The 18,412-nt window shown below is 44.7% G+C and overlaps 1 pseudogene; it reads right to left on the bottom strand.

Moving 5' to 3' along the window:
* Nucleotides 1-949: 949 nt before the first annotated feature.
* Nucleotides 950-2,973, bottom strand: LOC123150006 (L-type lectin-domain containing receptor kinase SIT2-like; annotated as a pseudogene).
* Between the last annotated feature and the right edge of the window lie 15,439 nt (nt 2,974-18,412).

Genomic DNA, 18,412 nt, shown 5'->3' with positions numbered 1-18,412 from the left:
CAAATTGAAAATGAAAAGAAAACAAGAGAGAAATGAAAGTGGAAAAAGGAAGAAAAAGGGAAACTAAAGAAAGAAAATGGAAACAAAAAAGAAAAGGAAATAAAAAGAAAACAAAAACGAAAAAATAAAAAGAAAAAAGGAAGAAAAAACGATTCAGAGAAGGTCCTAGAGCGTTCCCCAAAACCGGTGGGGATGAAATCCGGTAATGGGCCGGCCCATAAAAAGTGAGGGGTGGGGGGTAGGTGCCTGGTCGCGCGCCAAATAGGATCCGTCGTAGCTTTTCTTTCTCCAATCGTGGGAATATACGACCACTGCCTTTTTTTGGTTTTGAAAAAATTGGTCGAATAAAAAAATCGATGGATTTCTAAAAACGTTCAAGAACTTTAAAAAATGTTCAAGAATTCGGGGAAAATCATGATTTTTTTAAAAACCACAAAATTGAAAAACGTAATGTGAAGCATATTTGTGATTTTTTATTTGTGAATTTTACCTTCTAACCTAGGTTACTGCTCTAATGCCATGAAGTTAAGTGTTTTTTATTGTATCATTCATTTTAGCAGAAAATGATTACTCCCTCTGATCCTTATTACTTGTTGCTCAAATAGATATATCTAGACGTATTTCAATGGAATATACATCCGTTTGAGTAAAAAATAATATGGATGGGAGGGAGTGACTATAGTTCTTCAAATAGAAGGCATTCAGTATTTGTATCAGAAAGTTCAGAATGTCTGAATTCTTCTAAACATTCAAAGCCTGGATAGACTGCAACGATTTGTTAATTCTTCACCTGGTACCCTGACTGGGTTAGCTTATACACTCCCTGGCACTCCTTTTAATTTCACAAAAGTAGAAACTCTAGAACTGTTTACAAGTATTACCCATATATATTCAAGTCAAGCTGAGAACTGAGAAGAAGCAGAGATGGCAGCCGAATCTTAACTAGCGATCATCTTCCACTTGAGAGGGTGGAGGTCATCGTTCCATTGCTGCATGTGTACTGGCTAAAACCTTCATTCTGCATTACGGCTATCATGCTATAACTAAAGTTTATCGGCGTCAACTCTGGGAGCCGCGTCTCACCGTCGAGGTATTGCATGACTTGCCGCATACTGGGCCTTACATTGGCAAATGGATGTGCACACAACAATCCTAGCTTTAACGCTAGACATACCTCATCAGGGTTGCAGTTGCTGCCTTGTAGTCTTCTGTCAAGTGTGTCTGTGAGTGACCCTTTGCGCCAATGCTCGACAACCCAGTCAATTAGTATCTCTGAACGATCATCTTCTACCTCTACATGGTTGTGATTGTTGCTGATAATAGGCCTTCGTCCACAAGTTACCTCAAGAATGAAAATGCCAAATGAATACACATCTGTTAGAGGTGTTGCCTTACCGGTGCGCGCAAGCTCCGGAGCAAAATATCCCATGGTGCCGACAATACGTGTTGTTTGTGGATCGGTGCCATGGTCATACAACCTCGAGAGGCCAAAATCACCTAGGCGCCCGTTCATTTCACTATCAAGAAGCACATTGCTTGCTTTAATGTCTCGGTGGATAACAACTTTCTCCCACCTCTCATGAAGGTAGAATAAGCCAGACGCAACACCTCTGATGACTTCAAATCTCCGAGCCCAATCTAGAATGGGTTTATCATCCTCTCCTTGTCCTTGGATATGTAGATACCTGTCAAGGCTACCATTTGACATATAGTCATAAACCAACAGGAGTTCACCCCTTCTCCTACAGTAACCGAGTAACTGGACGATGTTGCGGTGACGGAGACGACCGATGCTAACAATCTCGGCGATGAACTCCTTCATTCCTTGCTTTGACTCATGGGACACCCTCTTCACGGCAACCTCCAATCTAGAGACCGGAAGAACACCTTTGTACACTTTCCCAAACCCACCGTGGCCAAGTAGAGTCTTGCTGTGAAATCCTTGTGTGGCATCGAATAAATCCTTGTAGGAGAACCGATGTGGCCCAAACTCATCCTCCCAATCTTCATGTAGCTCAGCATACCTCATTCGCCTCCGCACTGATACAACCATACATGTTCCCACAATAAAGATGAATGTGGCAGTGGCTATTGGCAGGACGATCTTCAACACTTTGGACGTCTGATGAGGTTTTGTGCCAATCCGAGGTAGCTTTGGCAGCTTGGTGATGTCGATGTCCAGAGCGGGGCGGTCTATGCCCAGCTCCAACCAAGCACACAATAGAGTGAGTCGATCGGACCGGTGGAAGCCGAAAATCTGACGTAGGACCACTCATCTTGCAACACCTTTGAGAGGTTGTAGGTAGCCGAGACTAGCGGCCTCGACGGTTTGGACACCTTGAGGGGAGCCAAGGTCACGCTGATCCGCGCGGTGTCTCCATCATAATCCACCCACACCTGCATCGTGTCCCTGCGGCTAACGAGGGACAAGCTTGTGAAGACGTTGGTGTCATCGTCGTAGAAGCCAGCCGGTTGCGACTTGATGGAGGTGAGGCTATTGACGTCAATGCCGACATGGTTGTCATCGACGTCCTCGAACTCCATATTCTGGCTGCTATCGAGCTTGACTGCAAATAGGCGGTTGCTTGCTTTTCCATCGTTTGTTTTGTTGAGGAGTCCCAGGTATTGGGAGTGGTGTGCACCTGAGAAGTCCTTGCTCGGAGATATCAGGAAAGCCATGCCATCAGTGCACTGGTTGGCATCAGGGGAGACGGGGACCATGCCGAACACAAAGGTGGCCGAGAAGGTGGACTTGCCTCGGAACCGCCATGGAGTCGGGTAGAACGCGTGGCCCTTGCGAACGGCGCCACTGGTCAGCGTGAGAACCCCGTCTGGTGTGACCGTGGCCGTGCCATCAGTGCTGGAGAAGCCGGAGTAGACAAATCCACCGGTGACCGTGGTGGAGGATGCGAGGTTGTTTGGGGCATGGGAGAGGAGGAGGAGGAAGACAGGAGGGTAGATGCTCCGATCCATGGTAGGCCATAGATAGATTATTCTGCTTGACAAGATGCAGAAATGGAGGGAAGGGTGGCTTGTGGGTACGTCACTTTCATCTGCGTGTGTTGTACGAGTCGATCCTTTGCCTATTATTTCATATTATTTGTCATTGTCCAGAAATTTGAAGGCCACGTACGTAGCTTACTTCAATCGTCAAGAAGAAAAAGTCCTTCCTTTGCCTATTATTTCATATTTGTCATTGTCCTCAACAGCTAGTAGTTGAACGCCATTTGTTTGTTGCTACGTACTATACTTATTTGTTTGATCAAATGTTCAGATAACATACCACATATTATTATACTCCCTTCATCTCAAAATAAATGTGTCAACTATATGTACTAACTTTAGTACGCACAAAATTGACACACTTATTTTGGAACGGAGGGAGCATTCATTTGTTAAATTCTTACACCGGTTCTTCTTTACCCACCTGCCTGTTTAAGTTGGGAACCACTCGCGCTGGCACTTATCCCGTGGAGGGTTGGTTTTTTGTGGACGGATGTTTTTTGTGCGGATTTCTTTGTTTCTCCTCCAGTTTTGACCACAATGTGTCAAGGAAGCATTCGGAATGGCGCGTGTTACCACTTACCAGCTACACCGGCTCACAGAGCATTCGGGGCGTCAACATTCACATAAACAATGAAAGGGGTACATAGGTCACAGAACGGATTCGCTGAACACAACATTCGGTGTAGCGCCTGTTGCCAACACAGGCACTTCGGCATACGATCACGACACCTACAGCGTAGAAGCAGCCACACTAGAAAAATAGGGTCATCTTTTGGGGGGTGAAAAAAAAGGGTCAATATGTTTTCAAAATATATCAACATATGATGTAGTTTCAAAGATATTGGTGCACGTATTCGCAAAAAAAAAAGATATTGGTGCAAGAACTGCAAAGTTATTGGCGCTCGGTTCAACAAATATATTAGTTTGAACTTTCGCTATTATATTTAGAAAAACAGACGCACACTATAAAAGCAGGTAGCTTCTCCAGCTGCTCTTCAGCACGAAAGTTGTCATGGTCGAAAACTCACACATTCTCTTGGCAGACAGGAACAACACAAAGCCCTAATAAAATGTTTAGAAGATACTGCAGAAGACCAAACCTGCACCTGCCTGCCCAGACCAATCTCAAACGTTTTGAAGAGCCGCATGAGCTACCCATATCACCAGCTGAGCACTTGAGATCGATGAACACACTATGGCGGGGACAAACGCCCTAAATGGCAGGATGTCCAAAGGATACTTTGTTGCCGTATTGTCAGGGAAGAGGACCGGGGACACAAAAGAAATGAAACATTGTAATGGTTCTGTCGGCCACAATGACCACACTAGGATGGGGGGATAGAGCCGCGAGACTTTTATTCTGCACGACTCCGCCTCCACAGTCGAGACATATCGCCACCAAGGATACAACAACCTACTCCCTCCATCCCAAAATATAAGAACGTTTTTAACACTAGTATAGTGTCAAAAACGTTTTTATATTCTAGGACAGATGGAGTAGCATAGAAGAAACTTAAATAATAATTCGATGTTAATTTGTGGTTCCCCTACCTACCGGTGCCAAATAGTAGGTTATTAGAGGCGAGGGAAACAGATGGAAACACTAGCTGACGGCTTGCTTTGCTCCTCGCCTATCTTCTACGGCTCTGCCGATCTGATCTGATCTTGCTTTTCTTTCACTTTGTTTATTTCTCTGTTTAGACATCTTCGAATCTTTAATTTCCAACAGTGGAAGTTGCAGGTCAATCATTTGCATTGTTCTTTATTATTAATCCTTACTATGGAACTATTATTAGTTCGATGATCCACACAAAATTAATTTAGGGAACACCCTTAGAATATTCTTTACTCTCTATCTAGGGAAGGAAAATTTGTGAATTCCTGGATTTATACCAGTTTTTTATAACGATATGACGTTTAAAATCTTCCGTGGGCTTATTTTATATCTGTGAACACATTTTCTGTTGACATTAACCATGCTTGGCACTCTTTTCTAAATCTGACACCGACAAATGTTTAACCACTATGATGCCTTGGTCGTAGATATGGATCATTCAAATGTAGTGCTCATCTATAGTCAAGGTATGAAAAGGGGGCAAAATTATGTAGTTCAGTATAAAGGTAGGTCCATTTGAAGATCTAACCGTCAAAACACACGAATGGGTCGCTCGCATCATCATTAGGGATGGTACGGGCAAAACCCTAACCGTTGTCCCTATCTTCCTCCCCCCCCCCTCGCTACCCTCACCACCACCATAGGATGTTGATGAGTGAAGCTTGCATGGCTAACGGTGGCAGCAGGGCCTAGTTCTCTTGGAAAACACCGAGGCGGGCCTGACCGATGCGCTTCACACGGAACAATGGCGGTTTTGGGAGAGGCGGTCCGACATGGATCAATCTAGTGGTGGTGTCCCTCACTAACATGGTGGGGGAGGCCGATGGTGCGACATGAAGTCCTGGGGTTGACAATGGCGGTAGTCGGGCTCTCGGACCAGCGGTCAACGTGCACATCTAGGCATGGACATGGAGGTGTCTCGATGGCGATGGGATCGAGCCAGTAGCCTTTCACGGCTGTGCCCCAGTAGGATGTTGGGCCAGGCCGTCCCAAGACGAGGTGGATGCAGCGATGGCCATTTATTGGGCATTGCACGATTTTGGGATTTTTTGATCTGGTCATAACCCTTTGTCCACCACCCCTCCCTCTCCCAACAACGAGGATTGAAGGTAACGATATTATGGTCGGAGACGATCTGCGAGGTCTTGAAGCTGCTTCTAGTGTTTTCTCCATCGACACGGGCAAGCATTGAGGTCTATTAGTGCCAGGATCCGGTTAGCGAGAAGGCGTCAGTCTGTAGAGAGGTGCTAGAAATGATGGTTTTGACATCAAGTATGCACACTATCTCAGTGAAAGCCTATTATCTCGCATCTCCTGCTATTATCTCGCATCTCCTGCTAGATCAGGCAATGTCGACATGCGTGCGGCATGCACTTGTTGAAGGTGTAGGTTCGAGGCTAGGCTCTGGGAAAGAGAATTCCAAGTTCGACTTTTGGTTGGGCCCATCAACATTGGCCCACGTATTGTGATCCCTTCTTGAGTGCTTTGTCTAGGAGTAGCGAACTTTTCATTATGTCGGCACATGTCATTCGACCGGTGGAATATGGTCCATGGTCATAGGGTTCGTGGTAGGATTGTGGAGAGACTACTGCAAGGCATGTCCAAATTGGATGGTCTTGGGTTTTCTTTATTTTTTATAAGCCAATTTATTGGCAACGATACTTGGCTTTGACTAGCATAGTATTGATATGTGCATCAATCGATGCAGAGGCATGAGGTCATCCTCCTTTTCGAAAAAGGTAGGATCATTCTTTTGCGTAATAAAGCTAGGGTCATTCAAGAGGCTCCCAATCTATAATTTTTTATTGCACACTTCATTACTATGTCTTTTCAAGGTATCATTTTTATTGTTAAAGTCGTTTTCAGTTGTCAGGTGGACATCTGATTGCTCGGGGTTTGCTGCAAAATACTACCCCATCGAATTCAATTTCATTGTGTGGTTACTCCCTCCTTTCAGGTTTACAAAGGCTCCATATATTTTGAGGCCAACCAATTTGACCAACAAAAAAATGTCATAAAAAGTACTACTAAATTTGTATTCAAAAGAAGTTTTCAGTGATACATTTTTTGGAGCACACAACTCATATTTATTGGTCTAACATGTGGGTCTAGTAAACTCGAGAGAGGTCGTATGTAGTATTATTTTCTGAATTTTTTTATTTATGTAAGTCATTGGTCGGGGAGACACAGACACCCCACTGTTTGATGGTGTTATAGAACTCCACCCCTATCAAAACCGGGTTCATTATTTACCCATGGATTACAAAGTTGAAAGAAATAACAATAAAACCTTGACAAGTCAAGTCTCGAGCACACTCCACTTACATTAATTAGTCTAGCGGTATAGGTGTCCGATGATGTGATTTTCTTTCATTGTCAGGAATGAATCAAACTTACAAAAAAGCATGCGGCTAGGTGAAAGATGACATATCAACCCTCTTTGGCATCATGTCCCTTCATTATCTTCGGTGGGAAAAAGCAGAAGTTGTTTAGAGCTTACTAGCAGCCACCTCATTTCTTTTATTGAAGAAGGTGGTCAGGAAGATACCCTATTGCTCATTGTGTTATTGTAGAATTTTCCCCCCTATCGAATCGTGTTTACTATTACATCAATTTCAAAAATATAAATCAATTTCTGATAATGAGATGGTCTCCACGGTGATACTTTGACCATTAATTTCTATAAATATATGATGTGTGAAATAAAAATTAGTTTACCATATAAAATATACATGGTTGACAATGGATCTAGTGATACTACTAATTTGGTGTCATAAATGTTAGAATTTTTTTTCTACAAACATGGTCAAACTTAAAAGGTTTGACTAGGACAAATGCTAAAGCAAGTTACATTGTGGGTTGGAGGAAGTATTTAACTATGGATTACATCATCCATAGAGAAACAAAAAATAGTCAAGTCTGGAGTGGAAGAATCTGTCTCCACCCAAGAATTAATATTAGCATATAGACGAAGGGTATTCCAGAGATAAGTGTTGGAGGATGCGGTTTTCCTTTTCTTTTCATGCCTCAGTGGAAAAAGGAGTGTAAGCAATTTTCATCATAGCTAGCTGGCTCGGGTTTTTTCTCAATTGAAGCCGGCCGTTGGAGCTGCCTCGCGTTCATGGTGTCGCAATATTCTACCCAACATCAAATCAAGTCAGAATGAATCAAAATTCCCCCGAAAAGAAAAACGACCAAGAGGAAGGTAACTAGTCAAGTCTCGTGGCTTGCTGTAGATATTTTGCTTCTTAGACGTCGTTTTCTTTGTCTTTGTTGAACGGAGCAGAAATGGCAGCCGGTCCCTTTCGGTGTATTTTTTCTAAAATTATTAGAGCAGGCGGTTCACATATTCATGGTGCTGTAGGTCTTCCACCATCCACATCTTCTTCTCAGTAAAGAAAGAAAACAATGGCAAGTCAAGTCCCGTGCATGATGATGTGTTTGTTTGTCATGGGTTGTTTGAACAAGCTGAGCATCATCATATGATAACGACAAGTTGCCCGGTTCCCACGCCCAAATAGTCAGCTCGTTCTTTTTAAATCAAAACAAGCACTCTGTCGCCCGATGTTGAGAGGCCAGCTTTCCAGGTTTACAGGGTCAATGAGAATCTATTACAAAAGCAGAAATATAGTTAACAATATATACACCCAATATCATGTTTACAACTATATACTCCCTCCATTCCATCATGTGGTGTATATAATTTTTTTGAAAAGTCAAACCTCACAAATTTTGACCAAGTTTATCGAGAGAAATATTTACATCTAGTATGCCAAACATATATCATTAGATTCATCATAAGACACAGTTTCATGTTTTACATATTTGATATTATAAATATAGATATTTTTTTTGTATAAACGTGGTCAAAGTTTGCAGAAATCTATACGCACCACATTGTGGAACTAGAACGGAGGGAGTACTACACATAAACCCACCCTTTCTCAAAAAAAAAAAAAAACTACGCACAAACATCCAATATCATAACTTGAGGGTGGCCATGCATGTGTGCACATTTCACCTCCCATGTACCAAGAAGTCTAATATTGAGCCAAAGCTCGCCATCATCGGTGAAGGATAGGGCGACATTGTGGAAAAAGGCAGATGTTGTTTAGAGCATAGTAGCAACCACCTCATTTTTTTATTGAAGAAGGTGGTCAGAAAGATACCCTGTTGTGCTGGAGAACGTTGCAGAAAACAAAAAATTTCCTACTCGTTTCACCAAGATCATCTAGGAGTTCATCTAGCAACGAGTGATTGGATGCATCTACATACCTTTGTAGATCGCGCACGGAAGCGTTCAAAAGAACGGTGATGATGTAGTCGTACTCGACGTGATCCAAATCACCGATGACCAGCGCCGAACGGACGGCACCTCCGCGTTCAACACACGTACGGAACAGCCACGTCTCTTCCTTCTTGATCCAGCAAGGGAGGGAGGAGAGGTTGAGGGAGATGGCACCAGCAGCAGCACGACGGCGTGGTGTTGATGGAGCTGCAGTACTCCGGCAGAGCTTCGCTAAGCACTATGGAGGAGGAGGAGGTGTTGGGGAGGGAGAAGGAGGCAACCAAAGGCCAAGGCGTTCAGGTATGAAGTCCCTCCTCTCCCCCACTATATATAGGGGTGCCAAGGGGGGGTGGCCGGCCCTAGGAGATCCAATCTCCTAGGGGGTGCGGCGGCCAAGGGGGTTTCCCTCCCCCCCAAGGCACCTAGGAGGTGCCTTACCCTCCTAGGACTCTTCCCCCCTTAAACCCTAGGCGCATGGGCCTATGTGGGGCTGGTGCCCTTGGCCCATTAGGCCAAGGCGCACCCCCTTACAGCCCATGTGGCCCCCCGGGACAGGTGGACCCACCCGGTGGACCCCCGGGACCCTTCCGGTGGTCCCGGTACAATACCGATAACCCCGAAACTTGTCCCGATGCCCGAAACAGGACTTCCCATATATAAATCTTTACCTCCGGACCATTCCGGAACTCCTCGTGACGTCCGGGATCTCATCCAGGACTCCGAATAACATTCGGGTTACTGCATATACATATCCCTACAACCCTAGCGTAACCGAACCTTAAGTGTGTAGACCCTACGGGTTCGGGAGACAAGCAAACATGACCGAGATGACTCTCCGGTCAATAACCAACAGCGGGATCTGGATACCCATGTTGGCTCCCACATGCTCCACGATGATCTCATCGGATGAACCACGATGTCGAGGATTCAATCAATCCCGTACGCTATTCCCTTTGTCTATCGATATGTTACTTGCCCGAGATTCGATCGTCGGTATCCCAATACCTCGTTCAATCTCGTTACCAGCAAGTCACTTTACTCGTACCGTAATGCATGATCCCGTGACCAGACACTTGGTCACTCTGAGCTCATTATGATGATGCATTACCGAGTGGGCCCAGTGATACCTCTCCGTCATACGGAGTGACAAATCCCAGTCTTGATCCATGTCACCCAACAGACACTTTCGGAGATACCCGTAGTCTACCTTTATAGTCACCCAGTTACGTTGTGACGTTTGGCATACCCAAAGCACTCCTACGGTATCCGGGAGTTACACGATCTCATGGTCTAAGGAAAAGATACTTTGACATTGGAAAACTCTAGCAAACGAACTATACGATCTTGTGCTATGTTTAGGATTGGGTCTTGTCCATCACATCATTCTCCTAATGATGTGATCTCGTTATCAATGACATCCAGTGTCCATAGTCAGGAAACCATGACTATCTGTTGATCAACGAGCTAGTCAACTAGAGGCTCACTAGGGACATGTTGGTGTCTGTTATTCACACATGTATTACGATTTCCGGATAACACAATTATAGCATGAATAAAGACAATTATCATGAACAAGGAAATATAATAATAATGCTTTTATTATTGCCTCTAGGGCATATTTCCAACAGTCTCCCACTTGCACTAGAGTCAATAATCTAGTTACATTGTGATGAATCGAACACCCATGGAATTCTGGTGTTGATCATGTTTTGCTCTAGGGAGAGGTTTAGTCAACGGATCTGCTACATTCAGGTCCGTATGTACTTTACAAATCTCTATGTCTCCATCTTGAACATTTTCACGAATGGAGTTGAAGCGACGCTTGATGTGCCTTGTCTTCTTGTGAAACCTGGGATCCTTGGCAAGTGCAATAGCTCCGGTGTTGTCACAGAAGAGATTGATCGGCCCCGACGCATTGGGTATGACTCCTAGGTCGGTGATGAACTCCTTCACCCATATTGCTTCATGTGCTGCCTCCGAGGCTGCCATGTACTCCGCTTCACATGTAGATCCCGCCACGGCGCTTTGCTTGCAACTGCACCAGCTTACTGCCCCACCATTCAAAATATACACGTATCCGGTTTGTGACTTAGAGTCATCCAGATCTGTGTCGAAGCTAGCGTCGACGTAACCCTTTACGACGAGCTCTTCGTGACCTCCATAAACGAGAAACATTTCCTTAGTCCTTTTCAGGTACTTCAGGATATTCTTGACCGCTGTCCAGTGTTCCTTGCCGGGATTACTTTGGTACGTTCCTACCAAACTGACGGCAAGGTTAACATCAGGTCTGGTACACAGCATGGCATACATAATAGAACCTATGGCTGAGGCATAGGGGATGACGCTCATCTCTTCTATATCTTCTGCCGTGGTCGGACATTGAGCTGAGCTCAATTTCATACCTTGCAACACAGGCAAGAACCCCTTCTTGGATTGATCCATATTGAACTTCTTCAATATCTTATCAAGGTATGTGCTTTGTGAAAGACCTATGAGGCGTCTTGATCTATCTCTATAGATTTTGATGCCTAATATATAAGCAGCTTCTCCAAGGTCCTTCATTGAAAAACTTTTATTCAAGTAGGCCTTGATGCTGTCCAAGAGTTCTATATCATTTCCCATCAAAGTATGTCATCTACATATAATATGAGAAATGCTACAGAGCTCCCACTCACTTTCTTGTAAACGCAGGCTTCTCCATAAGTCTGTGTAAACCCAAACGCTTTGATCATCTCATCAAAGCGAATGTTCCAACTCCGAGATGCTTGCACCAGCCCATAAATCGAGCGTTGGAGCTTGCACACTTTGTCAGCATTCTTAGGATCGACAAAACCTTCCGGCTGCATCATATACAATTCTTCCTTAAGGAAACCATTAAGGAATGCCGTTTTGACGTCCATTTGCCATATTTCGTAATCATAGAATGCGGCAATTGCTAACATGATTCGGACGGACTTCAGCTTCGCTACCGGTGAGAAAGTCTCATCGTAGTCAACCCCTTGAACTTGTCGATAACCCTTAGCGACAAGCCGAGCTTTATAGATGGTCACATTACCATCCGCGTCTGTCTTCCTCTTAAAGATCCATTTATTTTCTATGGCTTGCCGCTCAACGGGCAAGTCAGTCAAAGTCCATACTTTGTTTTCATACATGGATCCTATCTCGGATTTCATGGCTTCTAGCCATTTGTCGGAATCCGGGCCCGCCATCGCTTCTTCATAGTTCGAAGGTTCACCGTTGTCTAACAACATGATTTCCAAGACAGGGTTGCCGTACCACTCTGGTGCGGAACGTGTCCTTGTGGACCTTCGAATTTCAGTAGGGGCTTGATCAGAAGTATCTTGATCATTGTCATTAACTTCCTCTCTAGTCGGTGCAGGCACCTCAGGAACATTTTCTTGAGTTGCGCCATTTTCCGGTTCAAGAGGTAATACTTCATCAAGCTCTACTTTCCTCCCACTTACTTCTTTCGAGAGAAACTCTTTCTCCAGAAAGGACCCATTCTTGGCAACAAAGATCTTGCCTTCGGATCTGAGGTAGAAGGTGTACCCAATAGTTTCTTTTGGGTATCCTATGAAGACACATTTTTTCGATTTGGGTTCGAGCTTTTCAGGTTGAAGTTTCTTGACATAAGCATCGCATCCCCAAACTTTTAGAAACGACAGCTTAGGTTTCTTCCCAAACCATAATTCATACGGTGTCGTCTCAACGGATTTCGACGGAGCCCTATTTAAAGTGAATGCGGCGGTCTCTAAAGCATAGCCCCAAAAGGAAAGCGGTAAATCGGTAAGAGACATCATAGATCGCACCATATCTAATAGAGTGCGATTACGACGTTCGGACACACCATTACGCTGAGGTGTTCCAGGCGGCGTGAGTTGTGAAACTATTCCACATTTTCTTAAGTGTGTGCCAAACTCGTGACTCAAGTATTCTCCTCCATGATCTGATCGCAGAAACTTGATTTTCCTGTCACGTTGATTTTCAACCTCACTCTGAAATTCCTTGAACTTTTTAAAGGTTTCAGACTTGTGTTTCATTAAGTAGATATACCCATACCTACTTAAATCATCAGTGAGGGTGAGAACATAACGATAGCCACCGCGAGCCTCAACACTCATTGGACCGCACACATCGGTATGTATGATTTCCAATAAGTCGGTTGCTCGCTCCATTGTTCCTGAGAACGGAGTCTTGGTCATTTTACCCATAAGGCATGGTTCGCACGTGTCAAATGATTCATAATCAAGAGACTCTAAAAGTCCATCAGCATGGAGCTTCTTCATGCGTTTGACACCTATGTGACCAAGGCGGCAGTGCCACAAGTATGTGGGACTATCATTATCAACCTTACTTCTTTTGGTACTCACATTATGAACATGTGTAGCATCACGTTCGAGATTCATAAAGAATAAACCATTCACCATAGGAGCATGACCATAAAACATATCTCTCATAAAAATGGAACAACCATTATTCTCAGATTTAAAAGAGTAGCCATCTCGAATTAAACGAGATCCCGATACAATGTTCATGCTCAAAGCTGGCACTAAATAACAATTATTAAGGTTTAAAACTAATCCCGAAGGGAGATGCAGAGGTAGCGTGCCGACGGCGATCACATTGACCTTGGAACCATTCCCGACGCGCATCGTCACCTCGTCCTTTGCCAGTTTCCGCTTATTCCGCAGCCCCTGCTTTGAGTTACAAATGTGAGCAACTGCACCGGTATCAAATACCCAGGAGCTACTACGGGCACTAGTAAGGTACACATCAATTACATGTATATCACATATACCTTTTGTTTTGCCGGCCTTCTTATCCGCTAAGTACTTAGGGCAGTTCCGCTTCCAGTGACCGCTTCCCTTGCAATAAAAGCACTCAGTCTCGGGCTTGGGTCCATTCTTTGGCTTCTTCCCGGCAGCTTGCTTGCCGGGCGCGGCAACCTCCTTGCCGTCCTTCTTGAAGTTCTTTTTACCCTTGCCTTTCTTGAACTTAGTGGTTTTATTGACCATCAACACTTGATGTTCCTTCCTGACTTCTACCTCCGCTGATTTCAGCATAGCAAATACTTCAGGAATGGTCTTTTCCATCCCCTGCATATTGAAGTTCATCACAAAGCTCTTGTAGCTTGGTGGAAGCGACTGGAGGATTCTGTCAATGACCGCATCATCCGGGAGATTAACTCCCAGCTGAGTCAAGCGGTTATGCAACCCAGACATAGTGAGTATGTGCTCACTGACAGAACTGTTTTCCTCCATCTTACAGCTGAAGAATTTGTCGGAGACTTCATATCTCTCGACCCGGGCATGAGCTTGGAAAACCATTTTCAGCTCTTCGAACATCTCATATGCTCCATGTCTCTCAAAACGCTTTTGGAGCCCCGGCTCTAGGCTGTAAAGCATGCCGCACTGAACGAGGGAGTAGTCATCGGAACGTGCCTGCCAAGCGTTCATAACGTCTTGTTCCGCAGGGAGAACAGGTGCGTTACCAAGCGGTGCTTGTAGGACATAATCTTTCTTGGCAGCTATGAGGATGATCCTCAGGTTCCGGACCCAGTCCGTATAGTTGCTGCCATCGTCTTTCAGCTTAGTTTTCTCTAGGAACGCGTTGAAGTTGAGGACTACGTTGGCCATTTGATCTACAAGACATATTGCAAAGATTTTAGACTAAGTTCATGATAATTAAGTTCAACTAATCAAATTATTAGTGAACTCCCACTTAGATTAGACATCCCTCTAGTCATCTAAGTATTACATGATCCGAGTTAACTAGACCGTGTCCGATCATCACGTGAGACGGACTAGTCAACATCGGTGAACATCTTCATGTTGATCGTATCTTCTATACGACTCATGCTCGACCTTTCGATCTTCTGTGTTCCGAGGCCATGTCTGTACATGCTAGGCTCGTCAAGTCAACCTAAGTGTTTGCATGTGTAAATCTGTCTTACACCCGTTGTATGTGAACGTCTGAATAAAACACCCGATCATCACGTGGTGTTTTGAAACAGCGAACTGTCGCAACGGTGCACAGTTAGGGGAACACTTCTTGAAATTAGTGTGAGGGATCACCTTATTTACTACCGTCGTTCTAAGTAAATAAGATGCAAAACATGATAAACATCACATGGAATCAAATAATAAACGTGACATGATATGGCCATTATCACATAGCTCCTTTGATTTCCATCTTGGGGCTCCATGATCATCTTGTCACCGGCTTGACACCATGATCTCCATCATCATGATCTCCATCATCGTGTCTCCATGAAGTTGCTCGCCAACTATTACTTCTACTACTATGGCTAACGCGTTTAGCAATAAAGTAAAGTAATTTACATGGCGTTTCTCGATGACACGCAGGTCATATAAAAGAATAAAGACAACTCCTATGGCTCCTGCCGGTTGTCATACTCATCGACATGCAAGTCGTGAATCCTATTACAATAGCATGAACATCTCATACATCACATATAGATCATTCATCATTCATCACAACTTTGGCCATATCATATCACAAACCACTTGCTGCAAAAACAAGTTAGACGTCCTCTAATTGTTGTTGCAAGTTTTACGTGGCTGAATTAGGGTTCTAGCAAGAACGTTTTCTTACCTACGTTAAAGCCACAACGTGATTTGTCAACTTCTATTTACCCTTCATAAGGACCCTGTTCATCGATTCCGCTCCAACTAAAGTAGGAGAGACAGACACCCGCCAGCCACCTTATGCAACTAGTGCATGTTAGTCGGTGGAACCGGTCTCACGTAAGCGTACGTGTAAGGTTGGTCCGGGCCGCTTCATCCCACAATACCGCTGAAGCAAGAAAGGACTAGTAATGGGAAGAGAGTTGACAAATCTACGCCCACAACAAATTGTGTTCTATTCGCGCAAGAAGAACTACGCATAGACCTAGCTCATGATGCCACTGTTGGAGAACGTTGCAGAAAACAAAAATTTTCCTACTCGTTTCACCAAGATCATCTAGGAGTTCATCTAGCAACGAGTGATTGGATGCATCTACATACCTTTGTAGATCGCGCACGGAAGCGTTCAAAAGAACGGTGATGATGTAGTCATACTCGACGTGATCCAAATCACCGATGACCAGCGCCGAACGGACGGCACCTCCGCGTTCAACACACGTACGGAACAGCCACGTCTCTTCCTTCTTGATCCAGCAAGGGAGGGAGGAGAGGTTGAGGGAGATGGCACCAGCAGCAGCACGACGGCGTGGTGTTGATGGAGCTGCAGTACTCCGGCAGAGCTTCGCTAAGCACTATGGAGGAGGAGGAGGTGTTGGGGAGGGAGAAGGAGGCAACCAAAGGCCAAGGCGTTCAGGTATGAAGTCCCTCCTCTCCCCCACTATATATAGGGGTGCCAAGGGGGGGTGGCCGGCCCTAGGAGATCCAATCTCCTAGGGGGTGCGGCGGCCAAGGGGGTTTCCCTCCCCCCCAAGGCACCTAGGAGGTGCCTTACCCTCCTAGGACTCTTCCCCCCCTTAAACCCTAGGCGCATGGGCCTATGTGGGGCTGGTGCCCTTGGCCCATTAGGCCAAGGCGCACCCCCTTACAGCCCATGTGGCCCCCCGGGACAGGTGGACCCACCCGGTGGACCCCCGGGACCCTTCCGGTGGTCCCGGTACAATACCGATAACCCCGAAACTTGTCCCGATGCCCGAAACAGGACTTCCCATATATAAATCTTTACCTCCGGACCATTCCGGAACTCCTCGTGACGTCCGGGATCTCATCCGGGACTCCGAATAACATTCGGGTTACTGCATATACATATCCCTACAACCCTAGCGTAACCGAACCTTAAGTGTGTAGACCCTACGGGTTCGGGAGACAAGCAAACATGACCGAGATGACTCTCCGGTCAATAACCAACAGCGGGATCTGGATACCCATGTTGGCTCCCACATGCTCCACGATGATCTCATCGGATGAACCACGATGTCGAGGATTCAATCAATCCCGTACGCTATTCCCTTTGTCTATCAATATGTTACTTGCCCGAGATTCGATCGTCGGTATCCCAATACCTCGTTCAATCTCGTTACCAGCAAGTCACTTTACTCGTACCGTAATGCATGATCCCGTGACCAGACACTTGGTCACTCTGAGCTCATTATGATGATGCATTACCGAGTGGGCCCAGTGATACCTCTCCGTCATACGGAGTGACAAATCCCAGTCTTGATCCATGTCACCCAACAGACACTTTCGGAGATACCCGTAGTCTACCTTTATAGTCACCCAGTTACGTTGTGACGTTTGGCATACCCAAAGCACTCCTATGGTATCCGGGAGTTACACGATCTCATGGTCTAAGGAAAAGATACTTTGACATTCGAAAACTCTAGCAAACGAACTATACGATCTTGTGCTATGTTTAGGATTGGGTCTTGTCCATCACATCATTCTCCTAATGATGTGATCTCGTTATCAATGACATCCAGTGTCCATAGTCAGGAAACCATGACTATCTGTTGATCAACGAGCTAGTCAACTAGAGGCTCACTAGGGACATGTTGGTGTCTGTTATTCACACATGTATTACGATTTCCGGATAACACAATTATAGCATGAATAAAGACAATTATCATGAACAAGGAAATATAATAATAATGCTTTTATTATTGCCTCTAGGGCATATTTCCAACATATTGCTCATTGTGTTATTGTAGAATCCCCCCCCTATCGAATCATGTTTTGCTACTACATCCATTTCAAAATATGAAGCAATTTCAGACATTGACACGCCTCCACGGTGATACTTTGACCATTAATTTCTACAAAACTATGTCGTGTGAAAAATTAGTGTACAATATGAAAATATATATGGTTGATAATGGATCTAATGATACTACCAATTTGGTGTCGTGAATGTTAGAATTTTTTCTATAAATATGGTCAAACTTAAAATGTTTGACTAGGACAAATGCTAAAACAACATACATTGCGGGATGGAGAAAGTATTTAACTATTGATTACATCATCGAAAGAGAAATAAAAAATAGTCAAGTCTAGAGCGGAAGAATTTGTCTCCACCGGAGCATTAATGCTAGCATAAGATGAAGGGTATTGTAGGGATAGGTGTTTAATGATGCGATTTACCTTTTCTTTCCATGTCTCGGTGGAAAGAGCGTAAGCGATTTTCATCGTAGCCAGCTAGCTCGAGTTTTTTCTCAATTGAAGCCGACCGTTGGAGCTGCCTCGCATTCATAGTGTCGCATTATTCTACCCTACATCAGAATCAGGTAAGAATGAATCAAACCCCCCCCCCCCCCCCCCCCCACACACACACACACGCACACACAAAAAGACCAAGAGGAAGGTAACTAGTCAAGAGCTGTAGACATTTTGCTTCTTAGACGTCGATTTCATTGTCTTTGTTGAACGGAGCAGAAATGGCAGCCGGTCCCTTTCGGTGTATTTCTTCGAAAATTATTAAAGCAGGCGGTTCACATATTCATGGTGCTGTAGGTCTTCCACCAT

This window comes from Triticum aestivum, chromosome 7A (genome assembly GCF_018294505.1).
Source record: "Triticum aestivum cultivar Chinese Spring chromosome 7A, IWGSC CS RefSeq v2.1, whole genome shotgun sequence".
NCBI classification, from domain to species: Eukaryota; Viridiplantae; Streptophyta; class Magnoliopsida; order Poales; family Poaceae; genus Triticum; species Triticum aestivum.
Note: the sequence above shows the minus strand (reverse complement) of the source record. Positions and strands in the feature narration are given on the sequence as shown.